We start from the raw sequence: 24672 nt of genomic DNA, 5'->3' as shown, positions 1-24672 counted from the left end.
GGTGCAACCATTATGTGAAACTTTAAAAATGTACCGGTATTGCTTAAAAATCGTTTAATACTAAGCTCTCTTTGGTGCAAGATTAGGATGCATGGAAATACATGTTAAAATTGGGAAGATGCGAGTCTGAACATATCACGTGACTTACTCATGGCAGCTTTTCCTGCCTACCTACGAGCTCACCTTGTGCCTACAGCTCTTCATTGCATTGAGTGACAAAACCATAAGTACTAAAAGCTCTCTAAACAAACCATGCAAGTCAGCTTTTGGAAATATACTGACAATGCCCCTATGCTGAGAATTCTAGGCCTGTACTTGCAATGCTTGAGAGATAAATGTGTATCCAGGTGCCACTAGTGAACACATTGCTGCTCTGTTTACCTGTTAAGAGGCAGGACAAATAGAATTTTACTGTGTGATGATTACACAATGAGGTTATAAAACAATTCTTAGACTGAAAAAACTGGGTGCAATGATTATGTGATGGTGATTATGTGGTGAAATGCCATAAAACTCAAAATGGAATCTGTGTCAAGTAAATAAAGATTACAGGAATGGTTTTTAGCATATTCATTTTTAGGAAAAGGGGAGGAGAAAAGAGCAATAGCTTTATAGTTATAACTTCTAGATTGTTACTGCACCACAGTTCATTTGTGAAAGGACCAAAGGCACCTAAAGTTGATTCAGAAAAGTTAATAGTAAGAAAACAGGGAGGAGGATCTATACAGTATTCAATTCTGTATTTGGTTCATGCTCATAATTATGACATAAGTCAAATCCGAAGTGTAACACTATGTCATTTTCTGGATTGTGGATCAATTATACAGTTGTACAACAGAGTTGTATAATTGTACAATATACACCAATTGTATTTGCTTATATAATGACACTTTGGGGACTTCTTTTTTGGATAGAAATGAGGGCAATAACAAGTATGAAGGAAATTGTCTAGGTTGCTTTATCTGGTAGTAAAGTACTAGTGATTCTGTAAAGTATGAGGGTGTCAAGAATAGCAACTGTGTTAGCCATTTTTGCAGTCAAAATTAAGGTAAACCAAGGCACAAAACTTCAAGCACGATCTAAGAAAGCATGAGCTTACCAATAAAAAGGATCTTTAGCTTCCTCAGAAAAGCTAAGACCATGACGTGAGGTGAGCTAGACATTTTACGGTTTTTCTCTGGAAGCACGGAACAAAAAACAACAACAAAAAAAAACCAGGACTTCATAGGCGTGAAATGAGGTATGATTAATTAAAAAGCCTAAAGAAAACAGTATGAATGGTAGTATCATAGATGTGGGGGACAACATGATTGGTTAGAAATTGGGAATGTGGGGCTAGTAACAACCCCTCCTTGTTGTTAAGGAATGCTGATTGATTTATAGAGCCCATCTGTATCCTGCAGGGCTTGTTAGTGGAAAACAGATAAACAGACTTTCTGGCACCCACCTGCATCTTGCAAGGCTTGTTAACAGATCTCCCTTAATTGTAGATGGGTATGCTCATTAGTAAGATAACAGGTGGGGCTAGTAAGACCCCTCCTTGTTGGAAAAAGAGACTTTATCATCATAAAAAGGAGAGAGATTAAAAACATGTGCAGAGCCTTCAGCGGCAACAAGCTTGGTAACTGCATCAGCACAGTTGTTCCCACTTGACAAAGGGTCAGTTCCACTAGTGTGGGCAGGACAATGGACAACAGCCAGGGCAGCAGCAAGTTTCAGAGCAGAAGAGAGATCTTTGATAAAATTCACAATAGCAATGACTTTACTGGCAGACGTGAAAAACATCTCTCTGTAGCCAAAGTATTCTAGCTATGGAAGATACCAAATGCATAACGTGAGTCAGTATAGAACGTGGTTTTGGCTAGCTGACATGCCTGGGGAAGGGCCATGAGCTCAGCAGCCTAGGCGCTGAGACAGGAGGACAGTGAAGCAGCCCAGACAGCGTCACAGTCAGAAACAACAGTGGCGTCAGTGTAGTAAGCACCATCTCTCATTAACAAAACAAAGTCAGGATTTTACAAGAAAGGCTTGAGTTCAGTAATGAAGTAAGAGGGCCTCAACCTCACGAAGGCAACCAAAAGGAAATCACAAGCTTTCTCTACCAAAAGGGTAGGAGCTGCAGCCTGGATATAGGGCGATAACTCCAGCTGTCCCCAGAAGCAGGCTAAGCAGAATAATAAGCTACTGGGTATGGAGTGGGTCAGATGTTTGGGTAAGGACACCAGAAGCTACTCCTCTTTGTTCGTGTACCAAAAAAATGAGACGGACTTACTGTAAACTGGGAGTCCCAGTGCAGGTGCTGATGTAAAGGTACTGATAAGGAAGCCACAAAAGTTCTGGACAGAGTCTTTAGTCAGAGAGACAAGAGGTTTAGTTATTTGGACAACTGAAGGAATCCATTGAGGGCAGTACCTGACTGTTCCAAGATAGTACGCAACTGCCACTCAGTGGTGGATGCACTGAGCTGCTGGCAACCTGAATGCTTTTTGGAAAGCCGGAATGAGTCCCAGCAGCCAAAATAATTCCCAAATATTCCACCTGTGGAAGGCATCGCTGGACTTTTGACTTAGAGACTTTATGACCCCTCTAGTGAAGCTGTAACAGGGGATGACAACCATTTCAGCACTGGGCACTCTAGCAGGAAGTTGTCAACATATTGGATCAGAGATAAGCTCTTGAAAGTGATAGAAGCTAAGTCCTGTTGTAAAATTTAAGAGAATAAACTGGGACTCTACATACTCTTGTGATGGACAAGCCCTGGCCCCTTATGTGTTTTTCTAGGTGAAGGCAAATAGATATTAGGCATCTGAGTGAATGGGGATTGTAAAAAATACTGAGCGAAGATCTATCACCATAAAATAGCAAGGAATTGAGAAAATGATAGTAGCAGGATTGGGCACCCCTGGATACCTGGGGTTAACATAAGCCTTGATAGCATGTAAATCTTTACAAAGCAATAAGCAGGCTTGACATCTGGTTTAGGCTTCTTAACAGAAAACATGTATTGCAAGATGATTTTCAAGGCACATAAATATCTTGATCCCTTAAAGAGTCAATGATGAATGAAATGCCCTCAATAGCCCCCTAGGTAGAGGGTACTGAGAAATAGATGGTAGAAGGCTTCCCCTAACTCTGGTGATAATAGGGTTGACAGATTTCAGAAGTCCCACTCTGAAGATGTAGAGGCCCATAGGGTGGCTGGGATATCAGATGGGATGCTAAATGCATCCCTGACTTTCTCTGGATTGTTCTAAATGAGGATGGTAAATAAGGAGAAAGAGTCCTTGGGTATCTGTAAGGACAGAGTACCATCTGGAGACCAGGAAATAGTAGTTATAAGTTTGCATAGGAGATCTCTCACCAATAGATGTATAAGGGATTTGGGCACGAGGAAGAAAGAGTGTTCAACAGGCAGGGGGCCAACAAATACCATGTAGTGAGACAACCTAAGAATATTCTGAGGTTTTCCTGAGATCCCAACACCATTTAAAGACCCAACAGAGGTACATATCCATATATGTTTACTCATTATAACTGAATCACTTTTACTCATTATATATATCAATATATCAATATCAATAGCTTCTTGTGCTTTAAGTGCTAAACATATATTTTTTGTTAAATCATATACAAATTATGCAGTTTAAATTTCAGATTGTAGCACAATAGATGAAACAGTAGTAGATACAATAAGAGAAGCAACGATGATTAAACCAGTAATAAGGAGACCAATAAATTGTTTTGATTGACTTAAGGAGGAAGTAATAATTTGAGGAGCATGTTCACCAGAGTTCTGGAACTATTCATGTGAGATGTTAGTAGGGAAAATAGCAAATGATGATTGTTCTACCAAAAGTACAATGTAGTCATTATTATCAATATATTGTTTGAGAGTACAATTAACACAAGTAACATTCTATTCAAAAATAGTATTAGATTGAATAAAATTTACATATCCATTAGACAAACTGGTATTAAAAAATGATATAACAAGAAAAAGACAAGGTTCAATGTTGTTACTAAATTTTGAAAAACATATAGGTATCCTGGATGCTAAAGATCTGAGGGTAATTGTAACATTGGCTCTGTTCTGGAGAAAGGGATATTCTTGTCTTCCAAATATAAGGATGTTATTGGTATATATATAGTCCCCAATTTGTCCATATATGTGATGGGTTGTAACCAGGATGGAAAAGGAAAATAAGTCCAGTGCTGAGCACTCTGTACTTTACACACTTGAGCAGAAAGAAAAGCTACTATTACTAAAAATACAAGTTCAGGAGTCTTCCATTGCTTGATGAGAGGGAGATTTCACTTGACCCCATGTGGGAAGGCGACTCGTCACTGTAGATCGGCTTTTTCTGCACTTTCCCAAATCCTCATACTCTGTATTCGAGCTGTGAGTTGTGGTACACGCTCCGACATTTTTCTCCAGTATCCGGACAGATTTATCAAAGTTTTCTAAAAAAATACAAGCATACCCTCTTCCCATCGTTAGTAATGGATCTGGGCTTCGGATCCAGGCCTCTGAATGTTTATTTTTCTCAAGATGTTTTTCAACTACATTGTACCTATCTTTGTTAATATTTAAAAAATTAATAGCCAATTGTCAAAAATTAATAGTCAATTGTTGATGAGGGGTAATAGCCCAGATACCCCATTTTTATTTAAGAAGAATAGTTTTAATATCTTTGATATCAATTATATAAAATGCTTGTGATCAGAAAAATGTTATAAAAAGCATAAAAGGAAGAAAATGTTTTGCTGAAGCATTATCTGTTTTAATTTGTGTAAGTACATTCATAATTACGAAGGCTTGTAAAACATGATTGATCACATGTTTAGTTGTTCCACTTGTTTGTAAAGTGGCAAAAATGAAAGAAGAAAAAAATATCAGCTATAACATGAATATAAGAAAGCTTTTCAAAAACAGGCATATGAGTTACATCTATTTGTCAAAAATGTTTGGGAGAAAAGCCTCTGGGATTAATGGCAAAAGAAAGAGGGTTAATTATAGTTTTCATACTATGTTTCTAATACTGCAGGAGTTTATTCAAAAATACTCACAAAATGTTATCCTCTCTACAGTTAAGGTTGTTGCATTGGTAGAATATAGTTAATAAAAGGCTCAATAAAAGCTTAATAAAAAGTTAAATGTTAGCATTTTGGTGAAACTGGAAGTGAGAATTAATAGCTTGTTTTATGGTAGGGGTTAAAAGGGTTGGATAGAATTGTAGTTAAGAATCAATAATGGCATTACTTTCAGTAAGAAGTCCGGACAAATTAAAATGTGCTTGTATGTGGGTAATGTAGATAAGGTAATAATGTGAACAAAGTGAGGTTTGAAGTTGAAAAAGAGTATATAATTGTGTATTAGGAATATATTTTAACTTTGCAGTCTCTATATTTTGAAAGACATAAACAGAGTATTTGCTATCAGAAGCAACATTAATAGGCTCAGTAAAATTCTGAAGTAATAATATGAGAGCTGTTAATTCAGCCTTTTGTGCAGAAGAGTAAGGCATCTGATTTTAATTTCTTTGAGTTGGCAAGATATAACATCCTACCATACCTGTGCTTGACCCATCGGTGAACGCTGTGGGTGCTGAAAGAATGGGGTTAGATCTAACAATTTTTGGAAATACCCATGAATAATTAGTAAAAAAAGGTTAATATCTTAAGAGATGGTAAGTGATTATCAATACAGCCAGAAGAAATAGTAATAGCATTTTGCCAATACTCTGGAGAGGAAACAGGAGTGTCTGTTTGATTTTTATTATAATGTTGATGAATAACTGAAAGTAAATTTCCTGTAAGTTGAAGATATCTTTTATGAAGTTTTATTATTAGATAAGCTACCATTGTAGGATAAGGAGTTATAGAATTGGGATTGAAATAAAACTCCTGTAGAGGACACTGGAATACTAAGAATAGCACCTGGTACCTCTTCATTTAAAGAAATATGGGTGAGTTGAGCTTCGGAAATTTTCTGTTTGACTAATTGAAGTTCCTTTTTTGCCTTAGGAGTTAATGTCCTAGGGGAATTTAGATCAGGATCTCCTCTAAGTGTTAAAAAGAAATTAGCCGATTGTTCTGTAGTAATTTGTAGTGTTGGTCGAAGCCAATTAACATCCCCTAAAAGTTTTTGAAAATCATAAAACATTTTTAAAGAATTAAAGCATAAGTGTACTTATTGTTGCTTCACTGTTGTTTCAGTGACAGTGTGATCCAGGTAGGAAAATGGAGATTTTTCTTGACTATCTCTAGGGCAATAATAAACCTCTATTCCTGTAAAGCTAATTAAAACTGAGGTAATAAATGTGTGAGTTCATTTTTAGTGGAACAGCTACAAAGGATGTCATCCATATAGTGTATTATTTTTGCATTGGGAACAATTTTTTTCCTAATTGGTTGTATAGCTTTATTAACAAAATGTTGATACACTGTAAGGCAGTTTTCATGCCTTGAGGAAGGACAGCAGGCTGAAGCTAATAAATATCTTTAAGAAATTTTTTGAAAATTATTAAAAATTTTTAAGGAATCTTGCCTAATTTGTAATATTGGGGGGGGGGTCTAATTGTAGACTGTGAAGCGATATGCCTAAAGTAAGCAAACAGTGATTTCTTTTGTACCTTTTCAGGGGCAATTATACATCTATGAGACTGAAGGGCTTGTTAAAGCTCAGACATTAATAAGGAGAGTTCACTAGTAGTAGAATAACTGCAAAATATATCATCCATATATTGAATTCTTTTTGCCCGGGAATGTCTCTGCCTAACAGGTTTGATAGTGTTATGAACAAAATTTTGACACATGGTATGAAACATTCCTTCTTAAAGGAACATAATAGGGAAACTTCACATACTGATTTAATGGAGACAACTATACTCAAATTCAAACTTAAAATTAATTATAGTCCTAAGAATCTTTTACCTCAAACAGTAAGTTTCACTAATCACAGCTTAAAACCAGATACAGTTAATTTTATTCTCATGGATGTAATAAGCAATAAAAATTTACCAGGACTCACACATATAAGAGATTTCACTTAACATCTTCCTTTCTCAAATTTAAACTTGTCCTGTTCAAAAGCCAATCATTAGAACTCATTTCTATCTACTGTACATAAACTTGCAACTTCTCAGCAAGCCAAATTAATTGTTTAGGAACTGCATAATCCTAACAAGTTCTTTTCTCAGGGCAGATGACCTTGCGCACACAGATGGTTTCTAGGAGCCTTGGCAAGTTTACAAAGTAAAGGGAATTGCCTTGTGCCCCTCCTTTTCACTCATAAGTAATTAAAAATTCTAGGTTTTAACATTAAAACAGTAACTTCAAATAAATTGATTAACAATCTGGTAATTTTCATAAGTGATAGTCAAATTGTTTTAACTTTTAGCTGTTTTTTAATTACAGGTAAAGATGGAAATACCTGATTTTCTAATTGACAGTTATAAAACATTATAAAACAAGATTAACAGGCTTGATAAAATAATTTAACTGGTTTTACACAATTCCCCACTGTCCTTCAGTTTCTTTTAGTTCACATTTTAATAACATCCAAATTATTAAAAATTGTTTGATATAACAATACAAAAGTTTACCAATTTGAAACAATACTAGATTTTAAAAATTTGAAACAAACGCATTACCAGTTTGAATGAACTAAATTATCCTTTGGTTATGTTCCAATACATAAAAACTTTCTTTTTGATCTGAGGGGAAAAAATTCACTCTCCTTTCCTTTTTCTCAGTTTTCCTCCCGCACCCCAACTTGGCCAAGGTTGGAATGCAAGAGAAAGGAAGAGAATATTTTCCAACAACTTATCTTTTGTAATCTTTCAATCTACATTCAAAACTTTGGCCAGAGTTCAGAATGTAAAAAGAAAGAGAATTTCTTCCTATCAATTCTGCTAAAGTTTCCAAATCTTTTACTCTCAAACCCTCTGTTCACACTGTTCATGCAAACAGATTATGCTTTTCTTTACCCTTACTCCTCTCATTCCTGCATGCTTAAACTTTCTTGCCTTTTACCAATCATATAACCTAAACAATGAAATATTTTTCTCTCCTTCTCTCTCCCATCCACCCTCTCCCGGGAGGTGGCTGGTATTAGGGAAGGAGAAGGGGAGATAGAAAACGGCATTCCCCTGGAATGCTATCCTTACTGCTTGGTTGTAAAGGTTATCAGATTACATGCACGGACACATTACTCATACCACACGGACACACACAGAACAGATAACACGACAATGACAGGGAAAATCCAAAAGCCCAGAGGGGTTTGCTAGAAATTCCTTACACAAATCAAATAATATTTATTTTTATTTTTATGTTTTCTTTTCATGGTTTTCCAGATGTTATGAAAAGCAGGCAAAATTTTTCTTAAGGTCTTGGAGAATGAGTCTTCTTCAGGGAGAACACACTTTAACCAAATGAAAGGAAAGAAATCTTGAAGGTGTTGCTTTCTATTTTTAAACTGAATCTGACTCATTTTAAAGGAGAGCAGAATAGCTTTCCCATCCAAGGATCTGGTCATCCCTGAATATTCACTTAATTGTTTACCTACTATTTCCTATGTTTCCATATCTGTTGTCCCTTTCTGGGAAACCACGGACAGCGTTGTTCCACTGTTTCTAAAAATTCGACCAGCTGTCCAGAAGGGATCAATAATCCCCTGTCTTTTACTAATGATTTTAACACTTTTAAATAATACTCTCTGTTTTTTCAGCTGATGAGCTCTGCCCCTTCTCAACTGATTATATTTTATTTATTCTTGTTCTTATTATTGTTTAACTATTTTCTAGAACACTGCTCTGCCTGTGCAGTTTATTTTCACTTTAAGTTGGAGACACTAAAAAATGGCAGTCCCTCCCCGCTAACCCCAGTGAACTAAAACTACATAAGAAGAAATTACCACCCTTACCTTGTTTGCCATCTTCTTTCAAACAGCTGGAGTCATCTTCTTTCAGGTGACCTCTTGTTTACCATCTTGTTTCAGACGGCTGGAGTGCTCCTTGTTAGGGCTGATGGCCAAATAGCCCACTTTGTCCCAGGGCTACTCTCTGGGGGAAGGCTCTCTTTCAAGTTCCCTGCCCCTGATAGGGACCCAGTTTCTGGTTCCCATTAGGGTCCCTGTTTGTGGGCCACTTGCCACGGGTGCCTGCATCCATGGCTGTGTTTAAGTGATGGTCGAATATGAAGAGATAAAAGACATGCGGGCCAGGTGGGAGGTGTAGAGAACAGTCCATTTATTAATCTGAGGGCTAGGGTTTTTATACTTCACTCATGGGAACAGCACCCAGAGTAGCAAAGGCAAAGTATCAACAATTATTTTTCTCATGGGAACAGTAACCAGGGGGAGTCCCCCCTGAACCATTTCCTCGCCTCCCTGTAATCTTCAAGGTCCTTCTGTTCTCAAGAAAGACAGAGCAAGGGGGGTTGGAGATCCAACATTCCTGACTTAGGCAGCCATCAGATAGAGGAAATCAACAGGGAAATCCTGGACTGGCCTGAATCTTCTGACTCATCAGAGCTGGCCCTCAACAACATTGTTTCTTTCTACCATTATGGACAATGTGGCCCTTCTTTCTGCAATAAAAACATTCGTGAGATTTGCAAATTTTTTCATGTGGCCCCTGAAACAGCCAGTATAGGAGTAAGGATGGCTTGTTCCTTAGGTTTCCCCTTTTACTTGTCCTTTATTCCTTGTCCATTCCTTCATAAATGTATAGGCAATGCTCTTAAGTTGGCCTCCAGGCATTTCATGCTAGCCATGCCATTCATGCCCTCCATCTTTATGTTTTCATATTTCTGACACTGAATGATTAGCTGAATATGTGATAATGATGTATGCATCTCATGGGTTAAGTGGGTCTAATCTTGCATATCATTCAGCACTTTTACATAATCTATTATAGAAATGCTTAGGGGTGTCTTTCTCCTCCTGAACTCTCTTGGAATTTACTCCAGTTTTCAGATCTGGTGGCACAAACCTTCATGCCCACATTTAAGGTATTCCTAGTCTGCAACGATCTAGTACAATGAGCCTGAAAATTAGCATTCCCAACAGAGATCGTGTAGTGTCCAATTGGGAAGACCTACAGGGCCTTGAGGGTCCCCTCCAATAAAAGGGATTCTATTTGTCACCTCTATGATGGCAATTCTTTCTCCAGGGGAAAGTAAATCTCCATAAGGTCAGCAACATTTCCCCAAGGGAGTTGTAATCTCTAAAGTAGCCTTAAATTGGGAAATAACAGCCCAAGGATCTTCATCAAATTTGAGGGCATCCTTTCTCCAGATAGAGAGATCAAAGGGACAGAAAGGCTGATGGTATCTGTGAATAACTATGTGTCCCATGGTGTCATAACTAACCTTTCTTAGAGTGGTAACATACCAGTAAGTTGTTCCTCACTTTTAGAAGGAACTAAGTTATCATTTGATTTAGAAGGAGAATAAGATGGGTGTGCAGAATAAAGAGGTGGTGAATGAAGAGGAAGGGGAGAAGGAGTATCTGGTGGGGAATGCAAGACTATAGCAACAGAGGAAGAAGTAGCTGAAAGGGATTGCAGAGGAGCAGGAAGAGATAAAGAACTGGGGAAAGGTAGAGAAGCAAGAAGAGATACTGGCAATACAGGGCAGAAAGAAAGTGCTTCTGGGGGCTGTTGGGCATATGCCCTTAGGGCACACCAGCTAAACCAAAATTCTATCTGGCTTTGATGTTTATATATGACTAGCCTTAAATCCTTTAATTAACGAGTAAATTTAGGCCAAATTTAGGTACCAAATTCAGGCCAAAAATTATTAGCTGAATCCTTAGCTGATTTAGACCAAATTTATCTGACTGAGAAGACCAGTTTCCGGAACTCCTTCTTGAATGGTAGATACCCCTCCCAGCTTATTCTGAGGGCCTCCATTGAAGAAAGAAAAATAATTCAAGGGCTTAGTATCCCTCCTAGATAGAACCAGGATCCTCCTTTAAAGAGAGAAAAAAATATCCAAGGGATTAGATTTCCCTGAAAGGACATTGATAATCCCTCTTAGCATGTACCAAGATCCTCTCTTAAAGAAAGAAAAAAATTCTCCTAAAGTTTGAGTCCCTTAAGGGATTTCCTGGGTTTCTTTCCTAATTATTTCCAAACACACTAAACACAATAAAACCAAGATAAACAAAATTACAACTTTTCCCCAATGTAGGAGAAGTTGGGATCAAGGGAAAACTCGGGTCTCTGCCACAGCCATCTGTGGAGAAGTCTCCTCCCTCAATGAAAATTTCACTGAGTGAGGGAAACTCCTGAAGAGGTTGCCTTGGGACCAGGCTCCCTCTCCCACCTCATATTTAACTTGCCAATTGTTGTGGTTGAAATTAAGGTCAACTGAGGTACAAAGCTCTGATCATGTTAGAGTTATTGGTGAATCATGAATTTACCAATAAATAGGATCTTAGCTTCCTTAGAAAATCTGAGACCACAAGGTGAGGCAGGTTAACCTTTTTCTGGGAAACACAGAACAAAGAATAGGACTTCATAAGTGAGACTTCATAGCCAGGAAACAAGTTATGATTGGTTACAAAGCCTAAAGAAAACAATGTGATTAGTAGAATCATAGATGTGGGAGACAACATAATTGGCCAGACATCCAGAATGTGAGGCTAGTGACAACCCCTTGTTGTCAAGGAATGCTGATTGATTTATGGAGTCAATCTGTAAGTCTGTCTTGTTAGTGGAACAGAGATAACAGAGTTTCTGGCACCTGCATTTTGCAAGGCTTGTTAGTGAGATATTAGATCTTCCTTAATTGAACATGGGTATGCAAGACCTGTTAGTAAGACAACAGGTTTCCCTTAATTGTGCATTTGCATCTCCACTCCAGGAGCAGAGTTGTTCCATTAAAGTACTGTAAAGTGAAAAGCCATGAAATAGGCTGGAAACAAAAAACAAAAAAACATGATCACAGAAAGTTGCTGTGGTGACATGGAGGATCAAGGCACAAACTTAGAAAAGGACAATAATGTTAAAATGGCTACATTCAAAGCCTCAAAAAAAAGTATGAATTGGTCTTGGGCCCAAAAAGGAATTCTGGGAAGAGCTCAAAAAAGATTTGAAAAATCAAATAAGAAAGGTAGAAGAAAATTTGGGAAAAGAAATGAGAGTAATGCAAGAGAATCATGAAAAAAAGAGTCAACAGTTTGGTAAAGGAAGCATAAAAAATGTAAAAAGAAGACAAAAATTCACTGAAGAAAACAACTTCTCAAAAAGTAGAATTGGCCAAATGGAAAAAAAGGCACAAGAGCTCACTGCAGAAAATAATTCCTTAAAAAATTAGAATTGGGCAAGTGGAAGCTCCATGAGACATCAACAAATGACAAAATGAAACCAAAAGAATGAAAAAAAAATTGAAGAAAATGTGAAATTAAAAACAACTGACCTGGAAAATAGATTGAGGAGAGATATTTAAGAATTAGTGGACTACCTGAAAGCCATGATCAAAAAAGAGTCTGGACATAATATTTCAAGAAATTACCAAGGAAAACTGCTGTGATATCCTAGAACCAGAGAATAAAATAGAAATTTAAAGAATACATTGATCACCTCCTAAAAGAGACCCGCAAATGAAAACTCATAGGAATATTAGAGCCAAATTCCAGAGCTACCAAGTCAAGGAGAAAATATTGCAAACATCCAAAAAGAGAAATTTCAAATATCATAGAGCCACAGTCAAGATTACATAAGACTTGGCAGCTTCTACATTAAAGCATTGGAGGGCTTGGAATATGGTGTTCTAAAAGAAGAAGGAGCTAGGATTACAACCAACAATCATTTACCCAGTGATACTGAGTATTATCCTTCAGGGGGAAAACTAGATATTTAATGAAATAGAAGACTTTCAGGCATTCTGACAAGAGCTGAACAGAAAATTTGACCTTCAAATACAACACCCAAGAGAAGCATAAAAAGGTAAAGAGGAAAGGAAAAATGTAAGGATCAAATAAGGTTGAACTGTTTATATTCCTGCATGGGAAAATGATACTGGTACTTCTTTAACACTTTATCACTATTAGGGCAGTTAGAAAAAATATACACAGAGAGTGCAGGTATAAGTTGACTATGATGGAGTGATCCAAATTAACAAAGAATGGGGTAAAATATTTCACATAAAAGAGGCATGAAAGAGACATTGCTGTGGAGGGAAATGTGAAAAGAGGGTGGCAGGAAATGCTTTAACCTTATTGGCTCAAAGAGGGAATAACATACACACTCAGTTGGGGTATAGAAATCTGTCTTCTCCTAAAGAGAAGTAGGAAGGGATGAGGATAAGTGAAGGGGGAAGATGGGTAGTCAGAAGTAAAATACTTGTGAGGAGAGACAAGGTGAAAGGTGAGAGAGAGAAGGATAAATGGGGGGAAATGGATGGAAGGAAATACATAATTAGTAATCATAACTATAAATGTGAATGGGCTGAAGTCAACCCATAAAATGAAAGCAGATAGCAGTATGGATTGAAAACCAGAATCCTATAATATGCTGTTTACAAGAAACACATTTGAAGCATAGAGACACACACAGAGTAAAAGTAAGGGGTTGAATCAGAATCTATTATGTTTCTGCTGAAATTAAAAAAAAGCAGAGGTAGCACTCATGATTTCAGACAAAGCAAAAGCAAAAATAGATCTATAAAAACTGTATCTTGCTGAAAGATACCGTAGACAATGAAGTAACATAAATACTAAATATATGTGCATCAATAGTATAGCATTCACATTTCTAAATGAGAAGCTAAATGAATTATAGGAGGAAATAGATGGTAAAACTATATTAGTTTTCTCCTTTCACAACTAGATAAATCTAACCAAAAAATAAACAAGAAAAAAGTTAAGGAGGTGAATAAAATTCTAGAAGAGTCAGATATGATAGATTTCTGAAGAAATCTGAATAGGAACAGATTAAAAATTAAAAATTAATTAGAAACTTAAAAATTGTCTGACCCCCTTAACATTTCTAAGCTGAGAGCTACCAAAACTGCTGCTACTACTGTCACTGTTACTGCTCTGGCATACCCTCTGGACCAGCCTTCACCCTGGTGTCACAAGCCTCTCCTACTCATCTCCTAAGTTTTCTTAGGCTGGAAAGGTGTCTCACCTCGACTTTTTTTGCTGACTCTGGTGCCTCTAAATTTGATTTTAGGCATTATTTTAAAGTTGTTTGGAGGAGAATATTGAGAGAGTTCAGATGGGTTGCTGACCCTAATCCACCATCTTGATTCCACCCTCTAAGATCTTTCCATTTCCATAAAATCTGGATTCCAAAATCCCAAGAGCCTTTTCTCCCCTACACATTTAATATGAATGGATAGCATAGGATAATATAAAGAAGGGTTCACGCAAGAATTTCCTTTGTGAAAGAACTGGTAGTTATGACAGAGCCAAATAGGAGTGAGTGGTCCAAAGCAGAGATACTAGGACATTAGGAATTATTCCACACTTCCAGTGTGTGTTAATTTCTTTTCTTTTTTAATTAATTAATTTTTAGTTTTCAATATTCACTTCCATAAGATTGAGTTCCAAATTTTCTCCCCATCTCTTTCCTCCCCCCACTCCAAGATGGTGTGCATTCTAAATACTCTCCCTTCTATCACCCCTACCCCCTTATCCTCTTCTCCTTCTATTTTCCTGTAGGGCAGGATAGATTTCTATACCCCTTTGTCTTATATCTTATTTCCCCGTTGCATGTAAAAAACATTTTTAGCATTGGTTTTTAAAACTTTGAGTTCCAAATTCTCTCCCTTCCTCTCCACCTCCCTCCATTGAGAAAGCAAGCAATTCGATATAGGTAATTATGTGTAATCATGCAAAACACTTCCATAATAGTCATGTTGTGAAAGACTAACTGTATTTCCCTCCATCCTATCCCACCCCTTATTTATTCTATTCTCTCCTTTGACCCTGTCCTGCCTCAAAAGTGTTTGATTCTGATTACCCTCACCCACAATCTGTCCTCCCTTCTATCATCCACCCCTCTTATCCCCTTACCCACTATTTTCCTGTAGGGTAAGATAGATTTCCATACCCAATTGAGTGTGCATGTTATTCCTTCCTTAAGCCAAATCTGATGAGAGTAAAGTTCACTCATTCCCTTTCACCTCCCCCCTCTTCCCCTCCACTGTAAAAGCTTTTTCTTGCCTTTTTTATGTGAGATAATTTACCCCATTCTACCTCTCCCTTTCTCCTTCTCCCAGTATAATCCTTTCTCACCCCTTAATTTTATTTTTTAGATATCATCCCTTCCTATTCAACTCACCCTGTCTCCTCTGTGTATATATACACACACACACATATATATGTATGTATATATGCATATACACACATATATGCATATATATATGCATACACACACATATATATGTATATGTATGTGTTATGTATGTATGTATAGATGTATATATATGTGTATGTGTGTGTGTGTGTGTGTGTGTGTAACATATATTATGTATATAAATGTATATTCCCTCCAACTACCCTAATACTGAAAAAGGTCTCATGAGTTACAAACATCATCTTTCCATGTAGGATTGTAAACAGTGCAACTTTAATAAGTTCCTGTTGTGCACAGCTAACTCAGCTCACCACAAGAGCAAGGATCCTATACTAACTCTGAAGGGATAAGGCCAGCTTAACCTTCTATCTCGAATGCGCATTGATGAAGCGGAAGACAAGATGGAAGCAACTCCGTTTAATTTTAACAAAGCATTCACTTAAGTAGTAAAGTAAGAGGAACTTCTTCTCAAGTTACAATGATGTAGAGCCCATGCTGTTCTAAGGACAGTGCATGCACATCCTGTGCACTTATCTGACTCCAATCACAGATAAACTGCTAATGCCCATACAATAACTAGGGGAGTTAAAGATTGTTAAAGATCCATATAATGGAGCACCAAACCAGGTGACCTTTGCTCATAGATCAGCACCCGAGAGGGGCCTCCGCCCATCAGTGAGACCTCATGAACAGCCTGTGGCCCTCTACATCCTTACAGATCCCCAACAAGTTCCTTATGATTTCCTCTTCCCTATTTACCTTTTCATGCTTCTCTAGAGTCTTGCATTTGAAAGTCAAATTTTCTATTCAGCTCTGGCCTTTTTATCAAGAATGCTTGAAAGTCCTCTATTTCATTGAATATCCATTTTTCCCCCTGAAGGATTATACTCAGTTTTGCTGGGTAGTTGATTCTTGGCTATAATCCTATCTCCTTTGCCCTCTGGAATATCATATTGCAAGCCCTTTGGTCCCTTAGTGTAGAAGCTGCTAAATCTTGTGTTATCCTGATTGTGTTTCCACAAAACTTGAATTGTTTCTTTCTGGCTGCTTGCAATATTTTCTCCTTGATGTGGGAACTCTGGAATTTGGCTACAACATTCCTAGGAGTTTTCCTTTGGGAATCTCTTTCAGGAGGTGATTGGTGGATTCTTTCCATTTCTATTTTACCCTCTGGTTCTAGAATATCAGGGTAGTTTTCCTTGATAATATTTTGAAAGATGATGTCTAGGCTCTTTTTTTGATCATGGGTTTCAGGTAGTCCAATAATTTTTAAATTATCTCTCCTGGATCTGTTTTCCAGGTCAGTTATTTTTCTAATGAGATATTTCACATTGTCTTCTATTTTTTCATTTGTTTGATTTTGTTTTATAATTTCTTGATTTCTCATAGAGTCATTAGCTTCCATTTGCTCCATTCTAATTTCTAAAGAATTATTTTCTTTAGTGAACTTTTGGACCTCTTTTTCCATTTTTCCATTTCCATTTTTAAGGCATTCTTCTCCTCATTGGCTTTTTGGACTTCTTTTCCCATTTGGGTAAGTCTATTTTTTAAGGTGTTATTTTCTTCCGTATATTTTGGGGGGTCTCCTTTAGCAAGCTGTTGACTTGTTTTTCATGATTTTCTTGCATCACTCTCATTTCTCTTCCCAATTTTCCCTCTACTTCTCTTCCTTGATTTTCAAAATCTTTTTTGAGCTCTTCCATGGCCTGAGACAAAGTCATATTTTTTCTTGGAGGCTTTGGATGTGGGAGCTTTGACTTTGTTGCCTTTTCTGGTTACATATTTTGATCTTCTTTGTCAGCAAAGTAAGATTCTACAGTCTGAGTTTTTTGCTTCTGTTTGCACATGATCCCAGACAATTACTTTAGTTTCAAATTCTTTGTTAAGGTAGGGGTCTGCTTCCAGTGTGTAGAATGTACTGTCCTAAGCTTTGGGGGTTTTGTGTAGCTGTTTTCAGAGATACTTCTAGGGACCTGTAAATTTTCAATTCTTCCAAGGTGGTATGATCAAGGGCGAGGTATTTACTCCTTTCCTGGCCTGTGCTCTGCTCTATGAGTGACCACAAGCACTGTTTTCTGCCTTGGGACTGTGAGGAGGATTTCCTCACCACTGCCATTACAAGTTCTACCACACCAGTGCTCCTCCTTGCCCCAAGATTGCCCACCCAGAACTGTGACCCAGATCCAAGCATGGGCAAAGCAAGAGAATCCTGCCTCAGTGCCAGCAAAGAGATCCCTGCAATCCTCCTCTGATCAGCCACTCGATCCCCCCAGCATCTGTGGGCCAAGAGCTCCAGAAGCAACCACTGCCACTGTGGCTGTTCCCATGGGGCTGTGCTAGAGCCAACACTGGACCACACTTCTCTTTCACCCAGGTCTGACCGAACTTTCCCATTGGCCTTCTAGGTTGTCTTTGGCATTTGTGGGTTGAGAAGTCTGAAAACCACCAAAGTTTCCTGTAATTCAGTCTCCTGAGGCCTGCTCTAGGTTCGCTGAGGCCTGGTCTTTGCCTGCAAGGCCCATGCTGAACTGCTCTCCCCTCCCAGTCCAGCACAACAGACCTTTCCTATCAACCATCCAGGTTGTCTTGGGCTGGAAAGTTCTTTCACTCTGACTTTTTGTGGGTTCTATTGTAGGTTCTAAACTGAATTTGTTTAGAGCCATTTTTTATAGGGATTTGGAGGGGTTTAGGGAAAAGCTCAAGGAAGTCATTGCTTTTACTCCACTATCTTAGCTCTGCCCCTCCAGTGTGTGTTATTTTGTCATTAATTGCCCATCTTGAGCCAATCTGAGCAGAAAATCATAGAGAATCAGGGGGTGAGTTGGCATTGATGACTTTTGTCCTCGTCTTGGAAGTTTAGCTGAGAGGCAGGGTGGCTTAGTGAATAATGAAGTGAAGTCATAAAGACCTACTTTCAAATTCTGTTTGAGATATTTATTAATCAATCAATAAAATTTATAAAGCATGTACTATGTACTAGGAATTGTGCTGAGCACTTGGGATACAAAAAGAGACAAAAGACTGTCCCTGCCCTAAAGGAGCTTATAATCTAATGAGGGAGACAGCGTGCAAGAAATATGTGTGTGTGTATGTGTGTGTGTGTATATATATATATATATATATATATATATATATATATCTCAAGGTATATACAGGATAAGTTGGAAATAATTAACAGCGAGAAGGCCCTGGAATTAAGAGGGGCTGGGAAAGTCTTCCTGTAGAAGGTAGGATTTTATTTGGGAATTAAAGGAAGCCAAGGTAATCCTGAAAAAAAATCTTTCTTACCTCAGTTATCTTTTCTGTAAAATTATGGAATGGGATTGAACTCAATGGTCTCCAATGTTCTATCCAGTTCTGATTCCATAATTCCAGAGAAATGAGTTTGAAAGTTCTCTCATTTAGACAAATTCTTGCTTATTACCCTGGTAAGTAAGTAACCAGAATATTATAGCAGAAATACTGATGGGACATGTACCAGGCTCTGATATTATCATAGTCTTTCACTTGGAGTCAGAAGAGATTTGGGTTCAAATCTTGTTTCCAACACTTACTAGGTATGAGACCCTGGGCAAGTCACTTAATAACCTCTCTGAAGTTCTATGAGTTTCTTTGTTGTATGGGGATAATAATATTCATAATCCCTACCTAACAAAATTGTTATGATACTCAAAAGGAATTCAATTCCACTCATTTCAACTTGATTAACATTTATTAGGAGCCAAAAATTAAAGAAAATGCCATATAGATGTCAACTCTTGTTACCGAACTTCAGAGTAGCTGCTATGTAGATGCTTCATCAGTTCTGTGGATAGACTATTACCACGGGAAGACTATTAACGTAAAAAGGGCCAGCTAAATGGCTACCTGCTTATGGAATTTTGTTTTCTCTGTGAAGGATCATAAAAAAGTTCTTTATAACATTACTTGTTCATTAAAAGTTTATTAAACACACATACACACAAGAAATAGTAGTTTCCTGGAATCCTGACCTCAAATTGTTCTTTCTGTTTCTGCCTGAAATACTTATAAATCTTTTAAGAAAGAAAAAGGATGTAGAATTATAGAATTTCAAAATTGTAAAGGACTTCATTGGCCATCTAATCCAACTCATACCCCAAAAGAATACCCACTACAATGCAAGTATTTGTTGTTTTTTGGTTAACAGCCTCTGATGAGGAAAAATGTGCTAATTTCTGAGGGCGCCTGTTCCACTTTGGGATAGCTCTAATTATTATCACTTCACTTTTTATTGACACCTTTTCCTATAACTTTTATTTCCCAATATATTCCTCCACTTTCCCTTGCTGAGAGAGAGAGCCATCCCTTAAAATAAGCAATGTGTTCATATCTAACAAAGGTAATCACGTGAAGAAGTAGGAATACACAGTTATGAGTAATTGGGAATTTTTTAGCTTGAAGAAGACACTAGATGGAGCTATTATCAAGTATTTACAAGTCTTTAATGTGAACGAGGGATTGTTGTCGTTCAGTTGTTTCAATCACGTCGAACTCTTCATTGACCCCATTTGGTTGTTTTTTTGTTTTTTGACAGAGTGGCTTGCCATTTCCTTCTCCAGATCATTTTACAGATGAATAAATTTAGACAAATGGGGTTAAATTGCACTTGTATTCTATATCCACACAGCTCATAAGTGAAGCCAGATTTGAACTCAGAGAGATGAGTCTTCCTGGCTCCAGACCCAGTTATCTCTCTCACTTTGCCACTTAGCTACCCTGAAAGAGGGATTAGACTTTTTTTTACTTAACTGCTAAATGCAGATAAGAGTTTACCACAATAAAATGAAAAATGAATGGAACTTTACAAAAGTGAAATGGATTTCCTTAATAGGTATTAAGTTAATCATCATCATCAGGCGGTCTTCAAGCAGAGTTGATTAACAACTTGTCTGAAACAGGACTATTCCAAACATTTCCTTTTTCCCAAACTGCCCATCTTCAGGCAGCTCACTCAGGCTCCAATCCAACCAAATTTGTCTCCATTTCGACTAAGTTTGATTATATCACTCCAGCTCAAAAGTTGTCAGTGGCTATTGGATGACTCCCTAGTAAAGTTAAGATTTTTTTGTCTGGGATTCAAGTTCCTCAACAATTTGGCACTACCCAACCTTTTTTGCTTTCATTCATATTATCCCCTTGATAAACTCTATACTGCAGTAAATGAGGCTACTCTTTGTCCCTGAACACACCCTCTAATTTTCTACCTTCCTGACTTTGCCTTCTATATTTCTCACTTTCATTTCTACCTGAAAATGTGGTACCTACTCACTCCAATTCAAATGCTACCTCCTCTGTGAAATTTTCCTAATCCCTCCCTCCCTGTCAATGTACACCACCCCCATACCTGGGCACTGCTATGACTACTATGAAGATGACTATCACGAGAATGATAAGACAACTGTCACTGCCATCCCCACCACCACAACCGCTACTGTCCTGGAAGGGTTTTCTCATTTGGTGCAATGGACCGCTTGGAGCCTAAAGGTTAAGATAAACAATCATTTCTAAACAGACATATTTTAGAAAAACCTGGAAAGACTTTCATGAACTAATGTTGAATGAACTGAGCAGAACCAGGAGAACAGTGTACACAGGAACAGCAACATTGTGCCATAACCAATTTGATAGACTTAGTTCTTCTCAGTAATACAATGATATAAGACAATTCCAAAAGACTCATGATCTATCCACATCTAGAGAAAGAACTATGGAGTCTGAATGCAGATCAAAGCATACTATTTTCTCTCTCTCTCTTTTTTCTTTCTTATGTTTTTTCCCTTTTGTTCTGATTCTTCTTTCATAACATGACTAATGTGGAAATATGTTTTATATGATGATGCATGTATAGCCTATATCAGATTGTTTGCCATCTTAGGGAGGATGCGAGGAGGGAGGGAGGGAGAGAGAAAAGAATTTGGAATTCAAAATCTTATAAAAGTGAATGTTGAAAACTAAAATAAATAAATAAGCAAATAAAAAGATAAACTTTTTACTAAAGAGACGTACAAATGAACACAGCTTTCTTCCACTTTCCGTAAGACATACTTTGTGACCCCCACATAAAAGTAGACAAAAAAGGATGTAAAAGCATCATAGATGGGGTTTTAGGAGCCTGTCACTGAATCCATAGAATTGGATTTATATATTCCTTGGCAAAGAGCTCACAGCTGGATTTCAAGTCAATCCACCTGGAAGTCACATTAACTCAAAATGTGCTCAGGTCTGTTTCACAGTGCCAATTCACGATAACGCTGGGTGGGTGGGTGGAACCAAATCAAGCTGCTCAGGATGTATATAAGTGTCCTGCCCACAACAAAGAATGACTCACATTTCTATAGCACTTTAGGATTTGTGTTTTCTCACAAACAGCCCTGTAAGGTACATATTATAAATATCCCCATTTTTTAGGTTAGTAAACTGAGGCTGAGAGTTTCAGTGACTTACCAAAGGTCATGCAACTTATTATGTAATATTGTGTATTATAGCCATCTGTTTTTAGGTCTTTTCTCCCTATTAAGCCATATTGTGAGCTTTAGGAGGGTTGAGAAAATGATTTACCTAAATATTATATCGCCTTCAGTACTTAGTACAGATCTCTGCACACAGTAAGCACAATAGGTACTTAATAAATTGTTTTTTTATTGTTGCTTCCTTCCTATGTATGCTTTGGGCAAGATGGATTCTGAGATATTGTCTGTTGGAGGTGGCTCTAACATTGGCATTCTCTTAATTCAAATTCAACATTGGAATAAATTGACACTTAAACCATTGAACAACTAACAAAGGGAGGTTTACTTTGCCCTAACATAGCAAGAATATGCAAAAAAGGATATAATGGCAGCATTTGGCTTCTTTAGATGCAGCCCCTCTCACAAATGCATCTAGTCACCAGGGCAGGATGTGGTGATGGACATGGTAACTCATGGTCTTCAGAAATCCATCAAATTGGAGGGGAACCTGACTATATATGGATGGGAGTTTTTATGCATTTAAGTGACCAGGAAGCTGCATTAGGGAAATAGAGGCCAATCAGCTTCTGGAGCTACTTTGTCTCCTTTTAGGGAAAATTAATCCTTGTTTCAGAAGAGAAAGAGGAGAAGTAGACCTACCCATGTTGTGGGGAAATGCTGGTAGATAATAGTTCTATCACAACTCCCAACTCGTTGGTCCTAAGTATTTATCCCATATGACACTAGAGAAATGTGAAAGGACGATGCTTTTACCTCTACAGAGACCCCAAAGGACAATTTTAGATTGGGGAAATGGACACTGTATTCAAGATGCACCCTGCTGCGAAAGGATGATCAATGCTGAGGATGACAAATTTTGTCAACAAGGAGTATGTAATGGGAGCACATGTAGGGTGCTTCAGATGGCATCATCTCAATATGCAATATGCAAATGGCATATTGAGGAACTGCAAATGGCAGTTCTTCAGGTTGAGGAGACTAGGGAGCTCTTCCAGGAGAATTATAAAAATATGTAAAGGAAGTGCTTTGGAGAGACGATATAAGCTGTGTAGACATGTGGTAACTGGCTCTGGTTAGGAACCATGTGACTGTGTAGCTGGAACTTAGCATCTTCCAAAAGGCCTGAGTTAGCTTCAGCAGTTGCTTTACCTCATTGCCTTCAGCTGCGCTCGGATGGTGTGATGGCGTCTAGTGAGAAACCATGCTATGAGAGGAAGGGGTGTTGTGCCTTCTTGCTCTGAAGCCCCATCAGCTGCCACATCTGGGGCCTTCTCTAAGGATTCAGAGAAATAGGTCTTCCTTAGCCTTTTTGTTCATTCTTGTCCACTCTAGATACAAGGAGTGTAGTCTCTGACTATGGGAGAACAGGTCACAAGAATCCAGGAGTTGGAATCTAAGTGGAATGTTGTAGCCAGCCCGACCTCAATACCCTGAGGGATAAGGAACATTCTTTAGGAGTGACCTTTGGGACTCTAGCTCAGCTGAGCAATCCATCCAACGTTGTGCTGCATCTGGACATGGACTTCTTGGGTCTGATGCTATATAGGAACTGACCTGTTTTGAACCTACTCTTCTAAGAGACTGAGGTGATATAGGGAATTGGAAAAATGTTCATCCATTTGTCCCCACTATGCTTGTGAAGTAAATAAAATATTTCTATGTAAAATCCATCTATATTAAGTCATTAAATGGAATTGGGATACAAGTCACTGTCCCTTAACAAATTAAAGGAAATGGTAACTTTTAAGTCTTGTCACTGTTTAATATAATAAATATTGCATAGAGTAACTCCTCTTTCTCTAGTAGAAAGTATGTTTTCTATTTATACTGAACATAAAAATATTTTCATATTCTAAAACTGCTGATATGATTCCAAAGGTTGCTCCTTGAGTCACAATTGGGGAGGAGTACCTGAGTGATGATAAGTTCTTAAGAGAACCTATAAGTGGTCCACTCTGGTGACTGGGCTAGATCATTTAGGCTTATGACTGTTAGTGAACTGAGGTATCAGGCATAATGTGTTAGACAAGAACTTAGCAGTCCAAAAGTCAGGAAAGTTTTGAAATGGGCAAAGAAAAGGCATAAAATGATAACATAACAAATTCACCATGTCCTGAACCAAGCTCATCATTACCGTCCCCAAACTTGTTTGATTTCCTGACTACTTTCTTTCAATTCATGGGAACAATATCCTTCCAATCACCCAGTCTTGAAACCTTATTTTTGAGTTTTCTTATCCCTTGCCCCTATGGTCAATCACTTGCCAATTACCGATGGTCCTATTTCCACATTGTCTCTTACATTTGTTCCTTTATCTTTATTCCCATTGACATCATCAGAAGCAATGCCCATTGTTTCCAGATAGGTTATGAAAATAACCTTCTTTCTTTAAAAAAATATTTTAATTTATTTTTAGTGTTCATTTTTTAAAAATTTGAGTTCCAAACTCTCTCCTTTTCTTCCATCCCTCCCCTACCTGTTGAAAAGGTAAGCAATCTCTTTGAGATATAGACCTGGTTAGTAGTGTTATTGCTGGGTATGCACAGTTTTTAAAATTAATTAATTTATTTTTAGTTTTCAATGTTCACTTCCGCAAACTTTTGAGTTTTACATTTTCTCCCCCTCCCTCCCCACCTTCCTCCCTAAGACAGCATGCAATCTGACATAGATAGGCTCTATATATATACCTATTAAACATATTTTCACATTCTCATTTGTAAAGAAGAATTAGAACCAATAGTAGGAAATATAAGAAAGAAGAAACAAAACAAAACAGAAGAAAAAAAAGCAAATAGTATGCTTCAATATGCATTCAAGCTCCATAGTTCTTTTTCTGGATGTGGATAGCATTTTCCATCATAAGACTTTTG

The 24672-nt window shown here is 37.7% G+C and overlaps 1 protein-coding gene across 1 annotated transcript in view; it reads left to right on the top strand.

The window, feature by feature from the left end:
- Window positions 1–24672, top strand: part of CAMK4 (calcium/calmodulin dependent protein kinase IV) — a 229664-nt gene that overhangs the window by 150390 nt on the left and 54602 nt on the right.

Source organism: Phascolarctos cinereus, unplaced genomic scaffold, assembly GCF_003287225.1.
Source record: "Phascolarctos cinereus isolate Bilbo 61053 unplaced genomic scaffold, phaCin_HiC Scaffold_4;HRSCAF=312, whole genome shotgun sequence".
NCBI lineage: Eukaryota > Metazoa > Chordata > Mammalia > Diprotodontia > Phascolarctidae > Phascolarctos > Phascolarctos cinereus.
Note: the sequence above shows the minus strand (reverse complement) of the source record. Positions and strands in the feature narration are given on the sequence as shown.